The sequence below is a fragment of the Ursus arctos genome, unplaced genomic scaffold (assembly GCF_023065955.2).
Source record: "Ursus arctos isolate Adak ecotype North America unplaced genomic scaffold, UrsArc2.0 scaffold_27, whole genome shotgun sequence".
In the NCBI taxonomy this organism is placed as follows: Eukaryota; Metazoa; Chordata; class Mammalia; order Carnivora; family Ursidae; genus Ursus; species Ursus arctos.
The window spans coordinates 36,118,949-36,138,973 of NW_026622952.1; the positions used below are offsets into that span (position 1 = coordinate 36,118,949).

Consider the following 20,025-nt stretch of genomic DNA (forward strand, 5'->3'; position numbering starts at 1 on the left):
CTCATAGAATTTTTAATTTCTGTCAAATTCGCTCTCATTTCCGCCCTTAGGGATTCTATATTCTCAGTAATATTTTCCTGAATACTTTTTTCAAGTCTACTCATTATCTTGACCATTGTTACTCTGAATTCCATTTCTGATAATTTGGTTACATCCATATCCGTTACTTCTGTGGCAGAGGCCACTGACTCACTGTCTTTTCTTTGCTGGGGGGGGCTTCTCCTTCTTGTCATTTTAATGAGGGGAGGTTGCGGGGTTGTCCAGAGCCCAAAATTATTGACTGGGTCCCAGGCCGTGCCCCTTGTTTTATAGGGATCTTAGAGATGTGGGCTTCTTCTTTAAAGATTTTATTTATTTACTTATCTGAGAGAGGGAGACAGACAGTCAGCAAGAACGGAACAGAAGCAGGAGAGTGGGAGAGGAAGAAGCAGGCTCCCAGCGGAGGAGCCCGATGAGGGACTCCTTTCCGGAACGCTGGGATCACGCCCTAAGCCGGAGACAGGTGCTCAATGACTGCGCCACCCAGGCACCCGGGTTGTGGGCTTCTTGATTTTTCAGCCTGCCTTCTGTGTTCTGGGGGAGGGGCCTGCCGCGCTGATACTCAGGCAACCCTGTTTGGTTAGAGTCTCCGTGTCCCCTGAGAGGGAGGATGGGGATGGGCACTCTCTGAGCCGGTATTTCCAGGCTTTTGTTCTCTGGCGGAAGATTTTATGTAGTTATTTGAGAGAGAGAGAAAGAGAGAGAGGGTGTGCGCAAGCAGAGGGGAGGGAGAGGGAGAAGCAGGTTCTCTGCTGAGCAGGGAGCCCGATGCGGGACTCGATCCCAGGACCCTGGGATCATGACCTGAGCTAGAGGCAGACGCTTCACCGACTGAGCCACCCAGCCATCCCTACGATGGGATTTTCTAAAGCAGGAAAAAATATCAAAACTGTATCCAAGTCAATAGATTTTGTTTACTACTATTAAACACATTTTCTGCTGCCCCAACTTTGAGAAGTTCATTGGAACGGAAATGATTCTTTTTGTTATGCTTTGTGGCCGCCCCACATCTAAACGTCTACATTTCAGGAATCCTCCACCTTATGGAGACAAAGCTTGCCTTACGCTCTACAGGAAGGAAATGCCAGAGGCTCACCTTCCCAGACTCCCTTGCAGCTCGGGCAGTGATGCAGGCTCTGTCCATCAGGGTCTCAGCCCAGGCTTTCCACTGGAAGCTACTGACGTGAGGAAGCAGGGGAAGGCAGTATCCATTTCGATGCTGAGGGGTGGCAGCCGCATGAGTGCTAGAAACACCTCCAGCCAGCACTGTTGGTAGTCTCTGGGCCCTGCAGGGACATGAGAGGTTCTGGGCAATGATTTTGGCAGCCGTTTCTGGCCATGCGGCTCCCAAGCCTAACTGTCCAGTCCTTCTGGCCATTCTGTCAACTACCCAATCTTCTTTCTCCTATAGCCTCCCCCTTTCAAGTAAACCAGAGTTGGTTTCTGTTGCTCAAAACTAAAATTCCCAAATGAAGTCTTCTACTTGCATTATACCTAGCACCGTGCACAAGAGAAATTGTATTTATTTTAGATTAAACCCTGACTTTGCAAAAAAATATCGAACATACTAGGGTGCTTTAAAGTAATTTTCCAACTCTCTAAAAACAGCAGCAGTAACTTCTTACTTCCTGAAGCACCGTAAAGAATCTGCACATTGTACAGCATTTGCGTTATACCAAGTTTTTCCCAATGGGCAGATGAATCAACGTACCCAGCTAAAAGATACCTAAAATTCAGGCAGTGCCAGACTTGAGAAAGAGTCCCAGGACCCAGAGGACAGGCCCGAGAAGGAAGAGGCCCCTGTTGCTCCCCCATGCCCACGTCTCCTTCATCCATCCCTCCCTCACTGTGCCTCATGCAGGTAGGGCGGGGCTGGGTCCAAGAGGCTTCTCGAAGGATGGAAATCAGATGCGAGCCAGCAGAGTTGACTGAAGATGTATATATATAGAGAGAGATGGACAGGGTGTCCAGGAGACTCAGAGAGGAAAGGAGCATGAGACTCTTCTTTGCTTGGGGTCTGGGGTTTTTATTGGTGATTGTGGTCATCCAGGACCTGGTCAGAACAAGAACAAGGGCCAGGGGTCCTTCATAAGTCACTCATTCACTGCGCTCAGAGGTCTTGGCGTCAAAGTGTTTGGAGTCAGCGGTCTTGGAGAACGAACGGTCTTGGAGAACCCCGCCCGGTCATTCCTTGGTTATTACCTATTGTGCTGGAAGTCTCCAAAGATATCATGATCTCTTTGTCCCTTACAAGGAGGACATACGCCATTTGCATTACAAGGCAAATGTAAAGTAAAGTGCAGGCGGGGGTACAGGCCCTAGGAAGGACAGATACCCGAAAAGGAGCAAAGGAAAAATAAATGACTTTTCAATGCAGTCCCTTCAGTTTCCCTGTGTCATTTCCAGGACTGTATTAACCAACCGTAGAAGGAGAGATGTGGGGCAGAGAGCAGGTATACTGGGCTTGGACTCGAAAGGCTCTCCCCGCACAGGGCTATTCCCCAGCTGTGAGCTGGCACCTGAGACTGGGCCATGCTTATGGCCCCCTGGACCCTCAGTTTCCCCACTGGTAAAACGGGCGAGAGGTGTGAATTAATTCAGTTGATTCTGAAATCCTAATGCAACAACTGGTACTGGACTGGGAAGAAGTTTTTGTTTTTCAGGGGTCCATGTAGAAATGAACAAACACCCCCCAAAAATGTAACGAGTTTTTCATAAAGCGAATTTATTTCTGTTAACACACTAAGTTATATTTTGTTCTAATTCACTTTAGATGTAACGTCATGGGGGTGATAGTAAATAACAGGTGCTTTAATTACTTTATTTGAGGGAATAACAAGTTGGCAAATTCTATATTGGTCTTCTATATCCTTTTGTGGAATTTTATCAGTCTGTGAAATCCCCAAATCTGGAAACTGTTAGATGAACTAAACGCTAAGTTCCCTGGGTCTGCTCTAAACTTCTTTGTGTCTATAGATTTGACCCATTGGAAGTACCTGGAGAGTATTTAAATAGTTGAGAGTCAGATTTTGATTTAACATTCAAAACGGTGCGTAATGCTCTGGCAGTAATATATTCTCATAGCATTGGTTGAATTTAATTGACATCCCGGTCTTACTCCTTATGGTCTCTTACAAACCGTTTACAGCAAAGACTGTATGCCTCCCTTTCACCACTGCTGAATAGTTAACTCTGACAAGAGCAACCTACCCACGTTCTTTCAGAAAACCTTAAACAAAGGACATTACCCTCACCTTTTACCTAGACAGCAGTCAGCATTTGCACTGTTACTAATCTTGCGAGCATCCCAGGCTGACCACACTGCCAGAGCTGGGCTCATATGCAGCCCATGTCACCTGACTTCATCTCAGAGAGAGTTGAGGGGTTACTTCAGCCGGCGGGACTCTGAGCAGATGAGTTTGTGCTTGGACAACAGTAGGTTACTTCAAAGTCTCCATTTGTGAGTTGCTTAATGTGTTTATTTCCATTTACTATGGAAGGGCCTACTGGGGCTGGAGAAAGGACAGGAATCTTCATCTATGCTAATATTTAAATATCACTATACTGATAATATGAAGCTTTATTTATTTATTTATTTATTTATTTATTTATTTAAAAAAGCTCCATGAATTAGTTTCAGGTTTTTGCCTGAGTATCGCAGTTTCCACTCAAGAGATACAATCCCAACGCTTCCTGAGTTCTACTCTACAGTAGGTTTTTATAAACCTGTCCCTTCTATTTGGAGGACTTATCTCAATCTGCAATGGGATGTAATTACATATATTTATTTGTGTGATTATCTGAATAATAGTTGTCACTCCCTCTGGGTGCAAAATGCTAAGAGATCAGGGATCGGATTTATCATTATACACCCAGCACGTAGCAGGCTCTCCATACCAATGTTCACTGGTTGAATATGTAAGATGAAGTCTCAGGGCACTTGTCTCTGCTTAAGGACAAGCTGTCAAAAAATACTTGCTCTTTCTCAACAGCCAGCTTTCTGCTGCTCTGTGCCCTCAAGTCTAATGGCTTGACATACATACTAAAACCAAATCAAGGTGCTGATTCGAACCATTTGGCTATCAACCAACAACCCTTTCTAGCTTTTTCTGAAATCCCTTTCTCAGATTTTAACCTGCTAAAATGGTTCTATATCTGGCCTAGTTTACAGCAGAAGGTGATGAAATTTTGGGATTGAGCTTTTTTTTCTCTTCTGTCATGACAAAATCTGCCAGAAGCCAAAGACCACGGGCATTCACCCAAGTTGGCTCCTTATAGAACTATGGGCTGGAAGAGGTGCCTCTCTTGTGCTGCAAGCAGGGAGCAGCCCTGCCCTAGGGACAGAACAGGTTCTGGAAACAGGGTAAAGGTTATTCCAGGGCAGTGAGGAGGCTGATACTAAACCAAGACCTGGCACCAGCCCGTTCCGAGCAGGTGCAGGGAATGTGCAAGCTGAAGGAGACGATTTCTAGAGCCAAGAACCTTGACCTCCAGGTCATGAGCACCTCAGTCCTGGCCATGACTCAGGCGGGGACTTAGCTTTCTTTTCGAGTGCTGATGCAAGGGGCCCATTTCCGAACCCAAGGTGGAGAAGGTGGTCAAGCATGACGTCAACAGTGGTAAGTCCTGTTGATGGTCTGTAGCCCCTGGTAGGGAGAGATGAGCCGGGCACTTTACCCTGTGATCTTCTTCCAAAGACCCACAACCCCAGGGCAACCGTGAGAAAAACAAGTTAAGGATGGTCTATGAGACAGCTGACCACGACTGCTCAAAATTGTCTGCTGTCATCAAACTTCAGGAAAGTCTGAGAAACCGTTCCAACTGAAAACACAGGACAACTAGGTGTAAAGAATACCAAGTACCAATTAATGAAATCTGAATATAGTATGGACTGCACTTAACAATAACATATCAATATTGGTTCACTAATTTTAACAAGTCTACCATACTAATGAAAGGTATTAATAATAGAGAAACCTGAATGTCCACTACATGGGAACTCTGTACTATCTTTGCAGTTTAGGATGGGTACAAATTTGTACGCATATTCTAGATGAAATCCTGTAAGAGAAAAAGGACTGGGGGAAATCTGAATAAAGAATGGACTTCAGTTCATAACAATGTATCAGTATTGGCTCACTAGTTGTGACAAACGTACCATAGTAATAGAAGATCTTAACATCAGGGAAACTGGGTGAGGGGTATGTGGGAACTCGTTGTATTATTTTTATGACCCTTTGGTAAATCTAAAACTATTCTAAAATAAAAAGGTTATTGAAGTAAAAAAGAAAAGTCCCAACAACGCCCATCATCTACACCACCCACTCATTACTGTGACCCCCAATGCCACCTCCTCAGTGGGAACCCTCCACTCTACCTGGTGGGTCTTCCAGACCTCACCACCCGAGCCCCAGCAAGCATTCCGCTCTGCACCCCACCTGCTCAGCTCTGCCTCCCTCCCCCCTCCCTTCAAAACTCAAGATCCTGCCAGGCCGTTGGGGTGAAGGGAGCCTTCTTCCACTGTTCTGCTGCCATGACCCCTCAGACTTCCTGACAGTGCCCTCCTCGGAATTCTTACACTAGTTCCCTCTTCTCTCCTTTTGGATTTGCATTTTGTCAGTCAATGTCATTGACTCCATCTCTCCCCCAGCAAAGTGTAAACCACTCAAGGGCATTTCTCTGTGTTCCCACAGCACTTATGCTGGTCCTCCCACGCTCCCGATCACTTTCCTCCATCTAAGAGAGGTTTCGCCAATGGTTTTTAAATTGCAGTAAAAACTACAGAGCGGGAAATTAAGCATTTTAGCCATTTTTAAGTGCACGGTTCTGCAGCATGAAGCACATGCACATCGTTGTGCAGCCGTCAGCACCAGGCATCTCCAGAACTTACTCATCTTCTCAAACTGAAACCCTGTTCCATTAAACGCGAACTCCCCACCCCCCTCCACCAGCCCTCCACCAGCCCTCCACCAGCCCCCGGCAACCACCATTCTGCTGTCTCTATGAATTTGACTGCCCTGGGGACCTCATGTAAGTGCAATCATACAATCTTTGTCTTTTGTGACTGGCTTATTATTTCACTTAGCATGTCTTGGAGATTCATTCACAGTGTAGCATGTGTCAAAATTTCTTTCCTTTTTCAGGCTGAATAGTATTGTGCTGTATGTATAGACCACCAAGAAAACCTGTTTTTTAAACTTCCTAGAAGGATCACAGTATCACAGGAAGACTCTAAGGAAGGAGGTCATGGGTGGAAATATGCCAGACCTGATTCTTGAGTTCATCACCCCTCCCTGCTCAAGACTACTTGGGTCAGAGTAACTGTGATGGACTGTTTGTGTTCTAACCTAACCCCCAAGGTGATGGTACCAGGAGGCAGGGCCTCTGGGAGGTGATTAGGTCAGGAGGGTGGGGCCCTTATGAATGGGGTTAGTGCCCTTTTAAAAGGGACCCCAGGGAACTGTCTTGCCCTCCCTTCCATGTGACGATACGATGAGAAACTGGTCATCTGCAACCCAGAAGAGGGCCCTCTCCAGAACCCGACCCTGCTGGCACCCTGGTCTCAGACTTGCAACCTTCGGAACTGTGCACAACAGATTTCTATTGCATATAAGCTCCACAGTCTCTGAAGTTTTGTTACGACAGCTCAAACAAGGTAAGACGTAGCCAAGATCAGCCTCCAGCCCACTCTCCGACCTCAGTCTGTATGAGCGAGTGGGTGCCTTTGTGTTAAATTTGCTAACAACCATTTATAGACATGAATAACGTCAGTGTGGGGCCCCAGGGCGACTCAGGCAGTTAAGCATCTGTCTGACTCTTGATCTCACCTTGGGTCTTGATCTCAGGGTCACAAGTTCAAGTCCTACAGTGAGCTCCATGCCCAGCAAAATAAATAATAAAAATAAATAATAAAATGAATAACACCAGCATCAAAAATTAGATCACATGCCTATCAGGCCTTACATGGATTCATTTATAAAGGTAATCACTGTGTCCACATCTTGTCCATCCTGATCACGTGATTATAAACTTGCTCTTTGCCCAAAACAACTGATGGTCTATTCTTCCCACTGGCCCCAAACCACAGCACTTTGCAGCTGACTGACGGAAATCCAACGGTGAGTTTGCACCATGCCCTCCCTCTGAATACCTCGTTTACTCGTAACAGTGTTGCTGCTGCGGCTAAGCTCACATTGGATCATACTGGTCAGAGTAAACAAAGGTAACCACTTTAAGGGTAAATCCTGAATCTCAGTGACCTAATACGATGCACGTTGGTTCCTTGCCCTTGCCGGACAGGTCGCTCCCCTGCAGGGTGAGTGTCCACAAAGTGACTCAGAGCCTTCCTTCTAGAGGTTTCACCACACAGATGCCTTTCCTCTGGAGTGGGAGGGATAGAGAAAGCAGAAGCGCCACACCGATCTGAACAGCCTCACACCAGAAATGACATTTGCCTTCTGTTCATAGTCGAGTGATACGGCCTAGATGCAAGGGGCAAACACGCCTTCCTGAGTGTCCAGGAGGAGGAGGAAATCACACAGCGTGGTCTCCACCACAGTTTCGTCACGCAAACCTCGAGCTCGGTGACCCTCTCTGAGACCGGAAGGGTCTTCGGCTAATTCTCTGCAGAGTCTACAGGAGAGATTTGCCCAGGAAATTCCACTGTTGGGCTTCATGGTAATAAGAGCTGTCATTTACTACGTGCTTACTGAACATCAGACATCAAGGCCAAAGCTTTAAGTGCATCAATTCATTTCATCCTCTTCATCATTTTATCAACAAGTACAATTACTGTTTCAAGATTTTATTTGAGAGAGAGTGAGCGAGAGAAAGCATGAGCAGGGGGAGGGTCAGAGAGAAAAGGAGAAGCAGACTCCCCGCTGAGGGGCTCAATCCCAGGACTCCGGAATCATGACCTGAGCTGAAGGCAAATGCTTAACCAACTGAGACACCCATGCGTCCCTAATTATTATTTTACAGATGAGAAAATACCTCTGGTTCCCTGTACTGGTTAGCTAGAGTTGCCATTAACCACAGACTAGGGGGCTTAAACCACTGAAATTTATTTCTCATAGCTCTGCAGGCTGGAAGTCTGAAATCGGCTGTCAGCAGGATTCATTTCTTCTGAGGCCTGTCTCCTTCACTTGGCCTTCTCCCTGTGTCTTCACATGTTCTTCCCTCTGTGTGTGATATATTTGGGTCCTGATTTCTTATTATAAGGACACCAGTCACATGGGTGTAGGGCTCGTCCTAAAGACCTTATTTTAACTTAGTTTCCTCTTGAAAGAGTTTATCTCCAATGATGTTTACATTGAGGTACTAGAGATTAAGACTTCAACATATAAATTTGGGGGGAACACAGTTCAGCCCATAATATCTCCCAACTTTTCTTTTGCGAATTTATCCTATAAAAGTAGTTAAGAATGTGTACAAGGATTTCACCATTAGTTGTTTATTGTTTAGAACCTTGCTGCTAGTAACAAATATATCTTTTAGGAATGAATTCAGCAGCAATGGACAGAAAACCCAACTTCAAATCACTTAATGCTACCTGGGAGCTTGGGTGTAGGTGATAATTGGTACGGGTCACTGGCTCTCTGAAAATTTCTTGCTGTTCTCTCATACCCATCCCCTCATGGTCACGTAATGGCTGCTGCAACTCCAGACATCATGTCTTTGTTTAGGCAGGAGGAGACAGAAAGAAGGATTGCATTTTCTGCCTCTTTTTATGAGGAAAGAAAAACTTATCCAGAAATCTCCACAGAAAACTTTCTCTAATGTCTCATGGATTGACACTGGGTCCCTAACCCAGGTCCAGCTGAACAACTGGGAAGTAGAGAACCTTAGGGTGAGTTTTAGGGCATACAAAGCTCTGGGGTACCAGGTGGGAGAGAAAGAAATCTGTGTAGGGGTCACTGAGGCTCTATTTTAAACATTAACATTCCTAGAACGTTCTGGGTGGATCGGGACTGCTCCAATTCACCCGGGAAGAAGTCAGGGCTGGTGATGTGGGCTCTGCAAGTGGATCCGACAGTTCTATGGGGAAGGGCTGACACTCACCCCGGGTGTGGCTCAGGCAGCCCTCCCTTCCAGATTTAGCGTACTTTTTTGGAAGCAAGGCTAAATTTATGAGTATAAGCTTAAAAAAAAAAGAAAGAAAAGAAAAAGGTAGTAGCCTTGGAAATTTGGTTGTGGGCATCACTATTACTTGCTTGGGAATCTGGTGCTCTAAGATTCAAACCATTTTTCTACAATGACACTCCAGCCAGTAAGAGAACAAGGCCAGTGGATCACCCAGGCCTAGGTGAACAGCTTACACTCTCCAACAGCCTCTCCATCTTGTGTTTGGAATAAGAAACAAGGCTTCTGGGCCCTCACGACTTTTAGGCAACTGAGGAGAAAGGCCGCCCAACTGCTGTGTGCAAAGACTCAGACAATTAACTGGAAAGATAGAAAGTGAGCCCATAGGTAGGTTGTAAACATGCCAAGTAACTTTTACATGTTTCTAAAACTTCTACAACGAACATGTTTTAGCTTTGTAATAGGAAACAAAACATAGTATTTTTTAGGAATAAAGGTAGTTACTATTGACAAAAAGAGAACAAGCCCAAATTTTCAATTATTTCCAGTTATACTTCTCATAACAGCAAAAAAATTGTAAACCATCCACATGCCCAACCTTTAGGGTATTGTGGTACATTCTTTAAAAGAATATATATGAAAATATATATGAAAATAATAAACATGTGGACTGTGTCAACACGTGGCCAGTGTGTATGAATAGAAAGAATAAAGACACACAATTCATTGATTGCTACCATGGAAAATCACGTTTAGACAATGATAAGAAGAAAAAATAAGAGAGTTAGGCAAACAGTTGGCATTTTCAAGTGAAAGGGTTCTTTGTGTGTATGGGAGGTGTGAGATGTAAGCCTCCATAGAAAATGGTTTTTAAAAATAGCAAATCTGGTTGCTGTGGCCCCATTTTCCCTCAGGTTCAAAACTTCAGGGCTGTCTTGCACCAAAGAACATAAGAAGCTCCTTCTCCAATCTTCCTCCCTAGCTCTGCCCTTCCTAGAATCTCAGGGCTCCGGGTCAGTCGTGGGTCAGTCTGTCTCTCTCTTGCCTTCCCACAAACCGAGTTCAGTGGACCCGCTCTCTATAAACTTGCCCTCTGCTCCTTGGTAGTTAGCCAACGTGGATGAATTAATCTCTGCTTATATAATCAGTGAGGACATACTAGTGTTTGTATCTTTCCTGGTAAATATTTTACTTTCTTATAAAATATTATTTTCTACTCCTCCTGTCCCCCAGTTTTAAAAGTAAAGGTGCCCATTATAAAGAATTTCTAAATTTTGCAAATTACATTGCAAAGCGATCTGTGACATTGTGGGGGCCTGCCACGTTCACAGTCGTTCCTGGGGGATCCTTACCCACGGTGTGCATGCCGCGTGCGAGCCTTGTGGCTCTGCCGCTTAGCCAAGGCTGGCTGGACCAGGGCGGACACCCGCCACAAGGTTCAGCCAAACCATGAGCTGGCCATCATCTTTGAGGTGGGCTCTTGAGATGGTCTGACCCTGTGGCCACTGTAACTCACTGAGCCAACAAACAGATCTTCTCTCTTGGGGAACTACCATGTGAGGAACGCAGGAGTGAAAAGTGGATAAGGAGGGGTATTAGCCTATGGACATCCAGTACAAAGGAAAGGAACGAGAGCTGGAAGATGCAGGAATTGGGCACCCACAGGAGCCAGGGAGGAGAATTAAGGGGAGGAGACGGAGTTCAGCTGGTGGTAGAAGGGGAAAGGGACCACGTTTGTACTGTACCTGGAGATAAACAGTGTCTGGCACACGGAAGCCCTCCAATGGGAGTGAGAAGGCAGCACATGCAAGTATTTTGCAGAAGTGGGGGGAGCAGTACTGCTGCTGCCTTTATATCCCCCACCCAGCACACACACAGCTTGGGTGACCCCAGAACCACTCCACTCCCCTTCATCTAAAGTGTTAGGAGGGACGCCTGGGTGGCTCACTCAGTTAAGTGTCTGCCTTCAGCTCAGGTCATGATCCCGGAGTCCTGAGATTGAGTCCTGCATCGTGTTCCTTGCTCGGCGGAGAGCCTACCTCTCCCTCTGCCTGGCGCTGCCCCTGCTTGTGTTCTCTCTCTCTCTCAATAAATAAAATCTTTAAAAAAAATAATAAAGTGTCAGGAAAATCCTGGTCTACCAACTTCCATCCCTCCATCCCTAAAGCCAGAACACAGCACCTGCCCTCCAGCATCATCCAGTTGAACGCCCTGTGACCGTGGAAACTGTTCTATAGCTGAGTGTCCCCTACATTAGCCATGCTGAGCTGATGTGGCAGGTGCAAATGAGGGACCGAATTTCAAATTTTTCTTTAAGTTTTCAGTCTAGTTGGTTAAAACTTAAATAGCCACACGAGGCTAGTGATGAGCCTACTGGACAGCACAGCTCTAGAACAAATCCAGTCCCCGAGGACAGAAGACATGGAAAGGTCAGTAGATTGGCGTCCGGTGTCCAGTCAGCCCAACTGTGGGGTGTATGTCGATTCTGTAGCCTAGGCTCTGTCCTCCAGTTCTCAGGACACGGCTCCTCTTTCGCCCGTCCTGCTGCAGCCCCTGCTCAAGTTCCCCTCCCAGTCCTCCACCCTTGCTCCCACGCATCCACCTTGCTCCTTTTCGCCCTCTGGGGACCCATCCTGTCCTTGGCCCCCTTCACAGGTTAGACGCCAGTGTTCCAGACACCACGTTCCACTCACCGGCGTTGGCCTGCCCCTCCCTCTGAATGTTTTATTCCAAGCCTCCATGCTTATCTTTGAGAACTGACCTCACCCCTTGGGACTCCTCCTAAATGCCACATGTGCCAGGTGTGTTAGAGGGAAGAGTGGACAGAGGGGAAGCACGTGCAGAAAGAGTAGCTGCAGAGCCAGCCCTGTCCATCCCAACTGAAGCAAGCTTTGCTGGCTGCTAGCACGAAGCGAAGGGAAATACGACAGAGGTTCCTGGATGGTCTGGTTTCAAAGGTCCCCCTGACGCCCCTCCAGCTGGAAGTCCCCACAAGCACCTCCCTGCCCCATGCCCAGCCTGCCTCCACACAGCCCCTGGGGACACAGCCACAGTCCTGAGGAGAGGTTGGCAGAGGTCCCCTTTCTTGCCCATCCAAAGTCAACACCCACCTTCCGAGCTTCAGCTTCCCAGTAGAGGATGTGGGTCTTCCCGGGAAATTGGGACACACGTGGCATTCATTGGGCTGGATGTGATGGAGACTGTTTGCTCACACTGCCTCAAGTCCCTCACCCTGTCCCTCTGGACTGTGGTATCCCTGGTTTGGCCTTCTTATCATCACCTAAGCTGAAGGCTGGCAAGAGTTCGGACGGGAGGCCTCTTATGTCTCTGCATCAAAGCTATTTAAAGTTCTCTGAAGGGCAGGAAACGAGATGCCACATTTGTTGTCCACGAGCAGTTTCCAAAAATGACGAGATCTTGTCAATGATCATAGGGTTAACATCATTCATTGCTAATATGGCTACGATGACAAAAAGCTGTGAGAGGAAGCCACATATTTGCAGTGTGTATTTGGAACACGAGCGGTCAGGAGATATATGGCAAGGTCACCTGGAGGGGCACTATTGTCCATGTTCATTGCCCTGCCCTCGGGACACCCCCTGAGAGCCCCGCTGTGCCTCTCCTGCTGTGTAGAGAAGAGTGAAGAATAATGGGGGGTGGGGAGAGCAGTAGTCGGGAAAATCTGGTGCTCTGTTAAAAGGGGATTCTAAATTACAGCCACGAAAGTATTATGTGAATCTGTCATCTACTACCACCTGGTCCCTTAGCAACTCAGCATTTAGTGTCAGACCTTCGAAGCTAAAATGATTAACTGAAATGTGGCTAAATATATATAAAACTTGATTACATACTCTCCTGAGTCCCATTGCCGTCTGAAGATGTGTAATAACCAAACCGTGTTTCTTTGTCAAAACCCGACTGGAGCCTTTTGCCTCGTTGCATCCAAGAGAGCAAGATGGGTCACCAGCAGCTCTACTGGAGCCATCCGAGGAAATTTGGCCAGGGTTCTCGTGCTTGCTGTGTGTGCTCCAACCGGCACGGTCTGATCCGGGAATACGGCCTCAATATGTGCCGCTAGTGTTTCCGTCAGTATGCGAAGGATATAGGCTTCATTAAGTTGGATTAAGTGAACTTCCTTGAATGGGTCATCCAAGATACCTCCCTCAACTGCAGATATGCAAGATGCCTACCTTAATGCCAACTCACTGTACATAAAATAAAAATACTCTGATTATGAGTGCTTTAATGTGAAAAAAAAAAAAAACCCGACTGGAGAACAGAAGGCTCCGACTGAGTTCACACCCCAGTTATAGGGCCCCCAGTGGTCATCCGACACAGGCTGTGATCAGGAAAACTGAGGCCTGGAAGGATTCTTAGGAAAGGTTACCCATCTTCCACAATCTAGAAGGCAAGAGTGATGGTCTTGTCAAGCTTTCCTGTGTGTTGTTCGGCCTTCCTCTGATGAGTTAGGTCTGTGATTTCCCGGGGGTGCCATGGGGACACCCGAAGGGCACCAGCTGCGGGCTGCAGAAGTCACGGGCGATTGTAGGACCCCCACGGATGGACTTTAGAAACCTTTCACATCAGTCTCTGTCCCACGCAGGGGGGCATATTTCGTGCACAATCTGTGGTTGCACAAGATGAAAAGTTTGGATTTTAGCTGAAATGTCAGAGATGAGTCCAACGGCATGTCATCAGCCCTACGAAGCAAACGGTTAACACTGGTCTTGTGAGCGTTCATCGCACCTTGTCGCACCTTGCTCGGAGGTGTTCCGGTCTGGGGAGCAGTTCACACTTGAAATTGCTCACATGTCTCTTCCAAGGTCGGAGAGATTTAACCAATTTGGTGCAACACGAGAGCTAGCATAGTGTGGAAGCCATGATACGTGGCCTGGCCTGATAAATCAGTTCCGTCCGTGTGGATTTGACCAGTCCCATTCTGGTTGAGACAGGGGAGGAGAAGAGAGCCCCTGAACACAGATGCCACTTTTAAGCTTTTGTACCAGGGGTGAGCCTCTGTGCCAGACACTCCCTATGTCATCTCACCGGATCCTCACTGCAAGTCTGTGAAGATAGGAGCACTGTCACAGTTGCGAGGGAACCAGATCCTATAGTGTCCTGAGCCTCACAGAAGCCAAGTCTCCTGCCCAAGGCCAAAGCCTGGACTCTCAGCTACTGCACTGGCAAAGCAAGGCTTCTAGAATGCATCCTTTTATATCCAACAGTGGTGGTGTGGACTCGGCTCAAGGCTGTGTCCTTGGGGAACTTGTCACAGGTTAGGGAGCTTGTCAGCCCCTGCTGGCTGGGCAAGAACCCTCAGGGAGCGGTTTTCACTTGAAACGGCATTATGACTGGTTGAACGCAGTTTCTTTCCATCTGGGGTCTCATCTATTGATCACCAGATGCCTTGTATGTACCCACAAAGTCCATTTACAAAGCAGAGACATCCAGAACCCCGGTGATCCAGCCAATCAACCAATTCTTAAGTTTGGGCTGACAGTGTGGGTGCCCTGGCCTGTGGCTGCCAGAAACTTCCCTACAGACTTGACATTACATGATAAAATGGCTTTGGATGGTTTCGGTAGGACCCATCCCAAAATACACACCCCTCTGTTGCTCTGCATCATCTGCAAAGGACCCTCCCTCCATCTGGCCCAACGACGGACCCACCTATGCGGCTTGGGCAGCTCCTAGCTGGGTAGGTGCCAACTCGCCCTCTCTCCAGAGGCCCCTCCTGCAGTTCAATCACGCTCTGGATCTATTCTGGGCCACATTCATTTCCCGCGGTGGGAATTAGGTTTTGACAGTGTTCCTTTCACATGTAATCTGTTCATTGTAATTACAGCCAATCTCTTCAGCTCAATGAGGACTCTTCCTGAATTAAACGCATGGTTCTGCCAGAACACAAGGCCTGTTCAGAAGCCCCTCCCTCACCCTCTTTTTGCACCTCCTCCCGAGGCAGGAAATCATGGGATTTGTTGCTGACCCTTGCCTTTCACCCACTCTCACGCCACAAAGGATGTGCGGGGACATCCCCCTGGCCAGGGGACACCTAGTGGTGAAAGGGGTGAAATACAACCACAACGGGTTCAGAATACTCTTTTTTTTTTTTTTAACAGCTTTATCTAAGTATGATGGACATACAACCATTCTATACGTTAAGGTATACATATACATTGTGAAATGATCACCAAAATCAAGCTAGTTAATATGTCCACTGTCTCCACATAGCTACCTTTTCTTCGTGTGTGTGTGTGTGTGTGTGTGTGTGGTGAGAAAACTTAATCCGAGATCTGCTCTCTTAGCAAATCTCAAGTATACTAAACAGCATTGTTGGCTATAGTCGCCTTGCTGTACAGTAGATCCCCAGAACTATTTCATCCAATGAAGGAAAACTTTGTACCCTTTGAGGTTAAGGATATTCTTTTCAAGTCTCTCCTTTGTCTTCATTTATTTTTCAGGGTTTGTAAATCATATCATGGAAGGTAGAATGCTGTGTACCGGAGCCTCGCTACCTTTTTTTTTTAATCCACCGTTTCTAGGGGAACTGGCCTCGCTCCCCCTGTCAACTGCATTGGGTCCACAAGCATGTATTTAAAAACAACACTCTTACTTTCAGAGTTCTTTACCATCATCCCCAAAAGTAATTCCAAGCATCTCTTAATTGGAGGGGCAGGGTTAGCATTTGGCACAATAGAAGCAACAAAAGGTGGGGGAAAGGGCCTCAGCTAGCAGGGGCAGGACAGATTCTGGTCCCTGCTCTGCCCTGTGGACCACGCCCATCCAGCAGGTCACTGACCTCTGAGCCTAAGTCTCCTGAGCTGACCAGATGATGATGAAGATGATGAACCATGGGATCCTGAAGATTCCTTCCAGCTGTAAAACTGTATAAATCTATGACATGCAACGGACTATCACTCAGACCTCTTGAGGGCTTACGAGGCTAAAGGTGGAAGAAAATTAGAATCTGTCCTGGTAACCTTTCTGGTATGTGAGCACTAGTTATGTGGGGCACAGGGGAATTGGCCAAAGGGTCCTGCAGTCCCATTTTGCAAGCCCATTTATGAATTATTCATGTCTTACAGCCAGCATGAAAGGGGAGGGGGTAATTGCTGGTTTGACCTCTGAGAGGAGATAAGCTCCGGGAAGGAATGTTGTTTGCCAGAGAGCATGGAACATGGGCTTTTCAGATGAAAAGGGACTTTACAGATGTTCTAGCCAGCACCCAGCCACTTGCAGACAAAGAAAACAACACGTAGCCTGACTTAAGAGATGGGATCAAGATCACACAGCTAGCTCACTGCAGAATCGGAACATTGCACCAGGAGCGAAGAGACTCGAGGTAGTCACGGCCCAGCCGGTCCAGTGGTAGAGAGACTGGTTTCCACGTAAGCGTTCACAAAAGGCAAAGGACAACACAAAACTGTGACAAATGTAAAAAGTCATTGCTCTGTGCTCGCCGCAGTCACAAGCAGACCCCAGAGGTCCTCGAGAGAGGAGAGAGAGCTGGTCCCCAGGAAAAGGAAAGGACAACTCTGGGGAGACTACTGATTTCTTGGATACAGAGCCTGACTGAGGACAAAGGCCTCATCTTCTTGAATTTTGGGCCAAATAACAAAATGCTCCGTTTAAAAATTTTCTAATGGTGTTATTTAACGCAAAGAATTACAACACCACTAAATTTTCTCCCCGAGTGTTGGCATACTGAAGAGAGGTCAACTTTACCAGCCTCATGTCTTTCTACTGCCCTGCTTCCTGACCCCCCTCCAACCTCACTGCTGGTCTCCTTGCCAGTCTCCAAACCTGGCGGTCCCCTTCTTGCCTCAGCACCCGTGCACAGGCAGCTCCTCTGCTCGGCATGCTTGTCTGCTGGGATCTACCCAACTCACTCCCTGGTCTCCTTCAAGTCTGCTCAAATGTCATCTTTGCAGGAGCCTTCCCTGACCACCCTCTAATCTAGGGGGCCATCCCACCCCTGGCCTCTCACCTGCTCGCTTTTTTGGTAGAGGTCACCACCTCCAACCCCCATACTGTGCCTGTCTCCCCTCTTGTGTGCAAGCTGCGTGAGGGCAAGGACTTCGATCTGTTGTGTTCTCTGTGGGGTCCCGGGGCCCGAGTACGGTGTCCAGCACATAGGAAGTGCCATGTGAATATTTCTGAGTGCGTGCAAGCTTTGACCTGCTCCCTGGTTTTTGTCTCTGCTTTCCTCTGCCTTCAGAGTGTCACCTTTCTCCCAGACCCGCTCAAGTCCCACTCCCAACTGGCAGCGGTTCATCTGCCAAGCTGACAGTCTCCAGCTGCCTGCTTTTCATCTGAGGAAGCTGGAAAGGTTAAGAGAATTGCCCAAAGTCCTAGACCCAGGACTTGAACTTGGATCTTTTGTTGACCCCCAGCCCAGGGCTCTTCCCATAGCCCTGCGTTTCCCCCTAGTGGGGCTCCGGTCCCCACCTGGATCTGGATTTCTCCGCTGGTAAGTAGGAGGCCTCCCTCCAGCTCACTTGAGCAATGTTGCGTCCTGACTCTGCCACTAGTTAGACGTGTGGCTTCGGCCAACTTACTTGACTTCTCACTGTCCTGGGCTTCTCATTCGTTAAGGAGAATATCTGCCTTATAGGATGTTCCAAAGGATTAACCAAGATGGGGGAGCACAGACCCTCCCATAGTGTGGGGTAGTGCCTGGTTTTTTCTTTCCCTTTTGCTGGCTTCTGAGGAAAAAGTAATTAAAATAAAAACAAAAAGACATTACATCTCTCAAAGTTTCCTGTGTTGCCTTCACCTCCACGGCTGAATTCCTAGCAGACACTAAATACTTAGGGAATAAAAGCAAAGTTAAAGGGGAGGTGAGGGGCACCTGCGTGGCTCAGTCGGTTAAGCGTCGGCCTTCAGCTCGGGTCATGAATCCCAGGGTCCTGGGATCAAGGGGTCCTGGCATTGAGCCGTGAGGCATCGACATCTAGGTGTTGGGCTCCCCACTCAGCATGGAGCCTGCTTCTCCCTCTGCCCCTCCCCTCCCCTCCCCTCGTGCTCGCTAGAGATCCTGCTATTGCCACTCAAAGAAAGAAACTGGCATGGACTGTAACCATGGAGGCAGACCTTCCAGAGACAAAGAACAAAAAATGCATGAGTGTGTATGTTGTAGGAGCCATGGCACCAGCACTGAGAGATGGACTCTCGCCTGAAGTGGATGAAGAGTCCCCGAAAACCCCAGCCCTGGCCTTCTCCTGCCCTCACAAGTTCTTGGGAATAGTTCATCCTGAGCCGAGTCTGCGTCCGCAGTGGGCCACACACCTGGACACATGGTGGGAGGCTGGAGAATGGCCCCCAGAGATATCCGCGTTGCAATTCCCAGAACTTGTCGACGTCACTTCATATGGCAAAGGGGACTTTGTAGGTGTTTAGGTGAGGGGGTTTGAGGTGGTGAGATTATCCTGGATTAGCTGCGGGTGGGGCCTACATGCAATCACAAGGGTCCTTTCAAGAGGAAGACAGAGGGAAATTTGGCTCCAGAGGGGAGAAGGACACGTGAAGGCGACTAGAAACTGGAAAAGGCAAGCAGACAGATTCTCCCTGGAGTCTATTCTATTCTATTCTCTTCCCCCAAAAAGAATGAGAAAGGTTCTCAAGTGTTAGGGAAAACAGCACCCATTTATGGAAGCCACCTCTACCTAAGGAGGAGTAACCCTAACAGTCATCTGATGCCAGAAGAGAGTATGCAGCAGGTTTTACAGGGTTTCAGGGAAGCTAATTTAATCCTGGGTATGGGAAACACAATTTAATAAAGCTATTATTTAATTTTTTTGAGGAGGGAAGGGCCGAGAGAATCTTAAGCAGGCTCCATCTCACAACCCTGAGTTCATGAGCTGAGCCAAATTCAAGACTCTGATGCTTCATCAACTGAGCCACCCAGGTGCCCCTAATAAAATTATTATTTAGTCAGGTCTGTCACTTATCTCCTCACTTTCTCTTTCAACGCTCTCTCTTGCTTCCCCCTTACCCAGCATTCTTAAACCCCCAAACCCCCCATGACAAAATTTCACAACTCTGGAGAGAAAGAACAGAGAGCCCAAAGCACTGTGCCTTCTGAAAGTAAATCTATGACCCACCAGCAGATCTCTGAGGCCCAAGGTCAAATCCCAGAAGTTGTTCTTGATTCCTACGTGTTCCCCATTCTCCAAATACAAGTGTTGTCAATACTACTTCCAAATATATTCCAGATCAGCCTAGCTCCCTACAGTTCCACAGACCCTACCTTACACATCAAGACACTGACATCTCTGATCTATACGAATATAAATCTCTCAATCAGTCTCCCTGCTTGTCCCCGTACAGACTCTCTTCTTCATTCAGCAGCCACAATAGTCTATGAAAACCAGATCACAGCACACACCCCAACTCTGGCTTAAAACCTGCTTCTGGCTTCCCAACGTGGCCCACAAGCTGGTCCCCACTACTTCTGCAGCCTCAGGGAGCCACCTTCCTCTCACTTCTCCACCCTTCAGCTATACCACCTCCTTTCTGCTCCTCAAACCACCAAGATCTCATCTGGCTTGGGGCATTTGTGTTATACACAAATTTAAAAAAACGATTTTTACTAATTCTGATAAGGGCTCTGGTAGGGTGGGAGGGCTGAAATGATACTTTAGGTAGGATGGTCAGGAAAACCTCTGAGGAGGTGACATTTGAGCTGAGCCTGACAGGTGAGGAGAGTTGAACCTTCTGGAGAAGAATGTTCTAGGCAGAAGTAAATAGATTCTCCTTGGAGTCTTCAGAAGGGACCAGATCCGTCCCCATGTCATGTGGGCCGGGGAGACCAATTCTATTCTATTCTATTCTATTCTTCAGATTCCGGACTTCTGATCTCTAGACCTCTAAGAGAACAAGCTTGCATTGTTTGAAGCCACTGCA

At 47.4% G+C, this 20,025-nt stretch overlaps 1 protein-coding gene and 1 pseudogene across 11 annotated transcripts in view; one reads left to right on the forward strand and one right to left on the reverse strand.

Moving 5' to 3' along the window:
- The window catches only part of ACSL1 (acyl-CoA synthetase long chain family member 1), a 291,625-nt gene that overhangs the window by 189,138 nt on the left and 82,462 nt on the right, over positions 1–20,025 (reverse strand). For 2 of the 11 annotated variants that reach the window (XM_057303552.1, XM_057303547.1), the window contains one exon: positions 1,136–1,325. The exons of the other annotated variants lie outside the window; for them this stretch is intronic. The gene's annotated coding sequence lies outside the window, so the exon portion shown is untranslated. The remainder of the gene's footprint in view (positions 1–1,135; positions 1,326–20,025) is intronic. 11 annotated transcript variants of the gene reach the window in all.
- On the forward strand, positions 13,067–13,373 carry LOC113262269 (40S ribosomal protein S29-like; annotated as a pseudogene).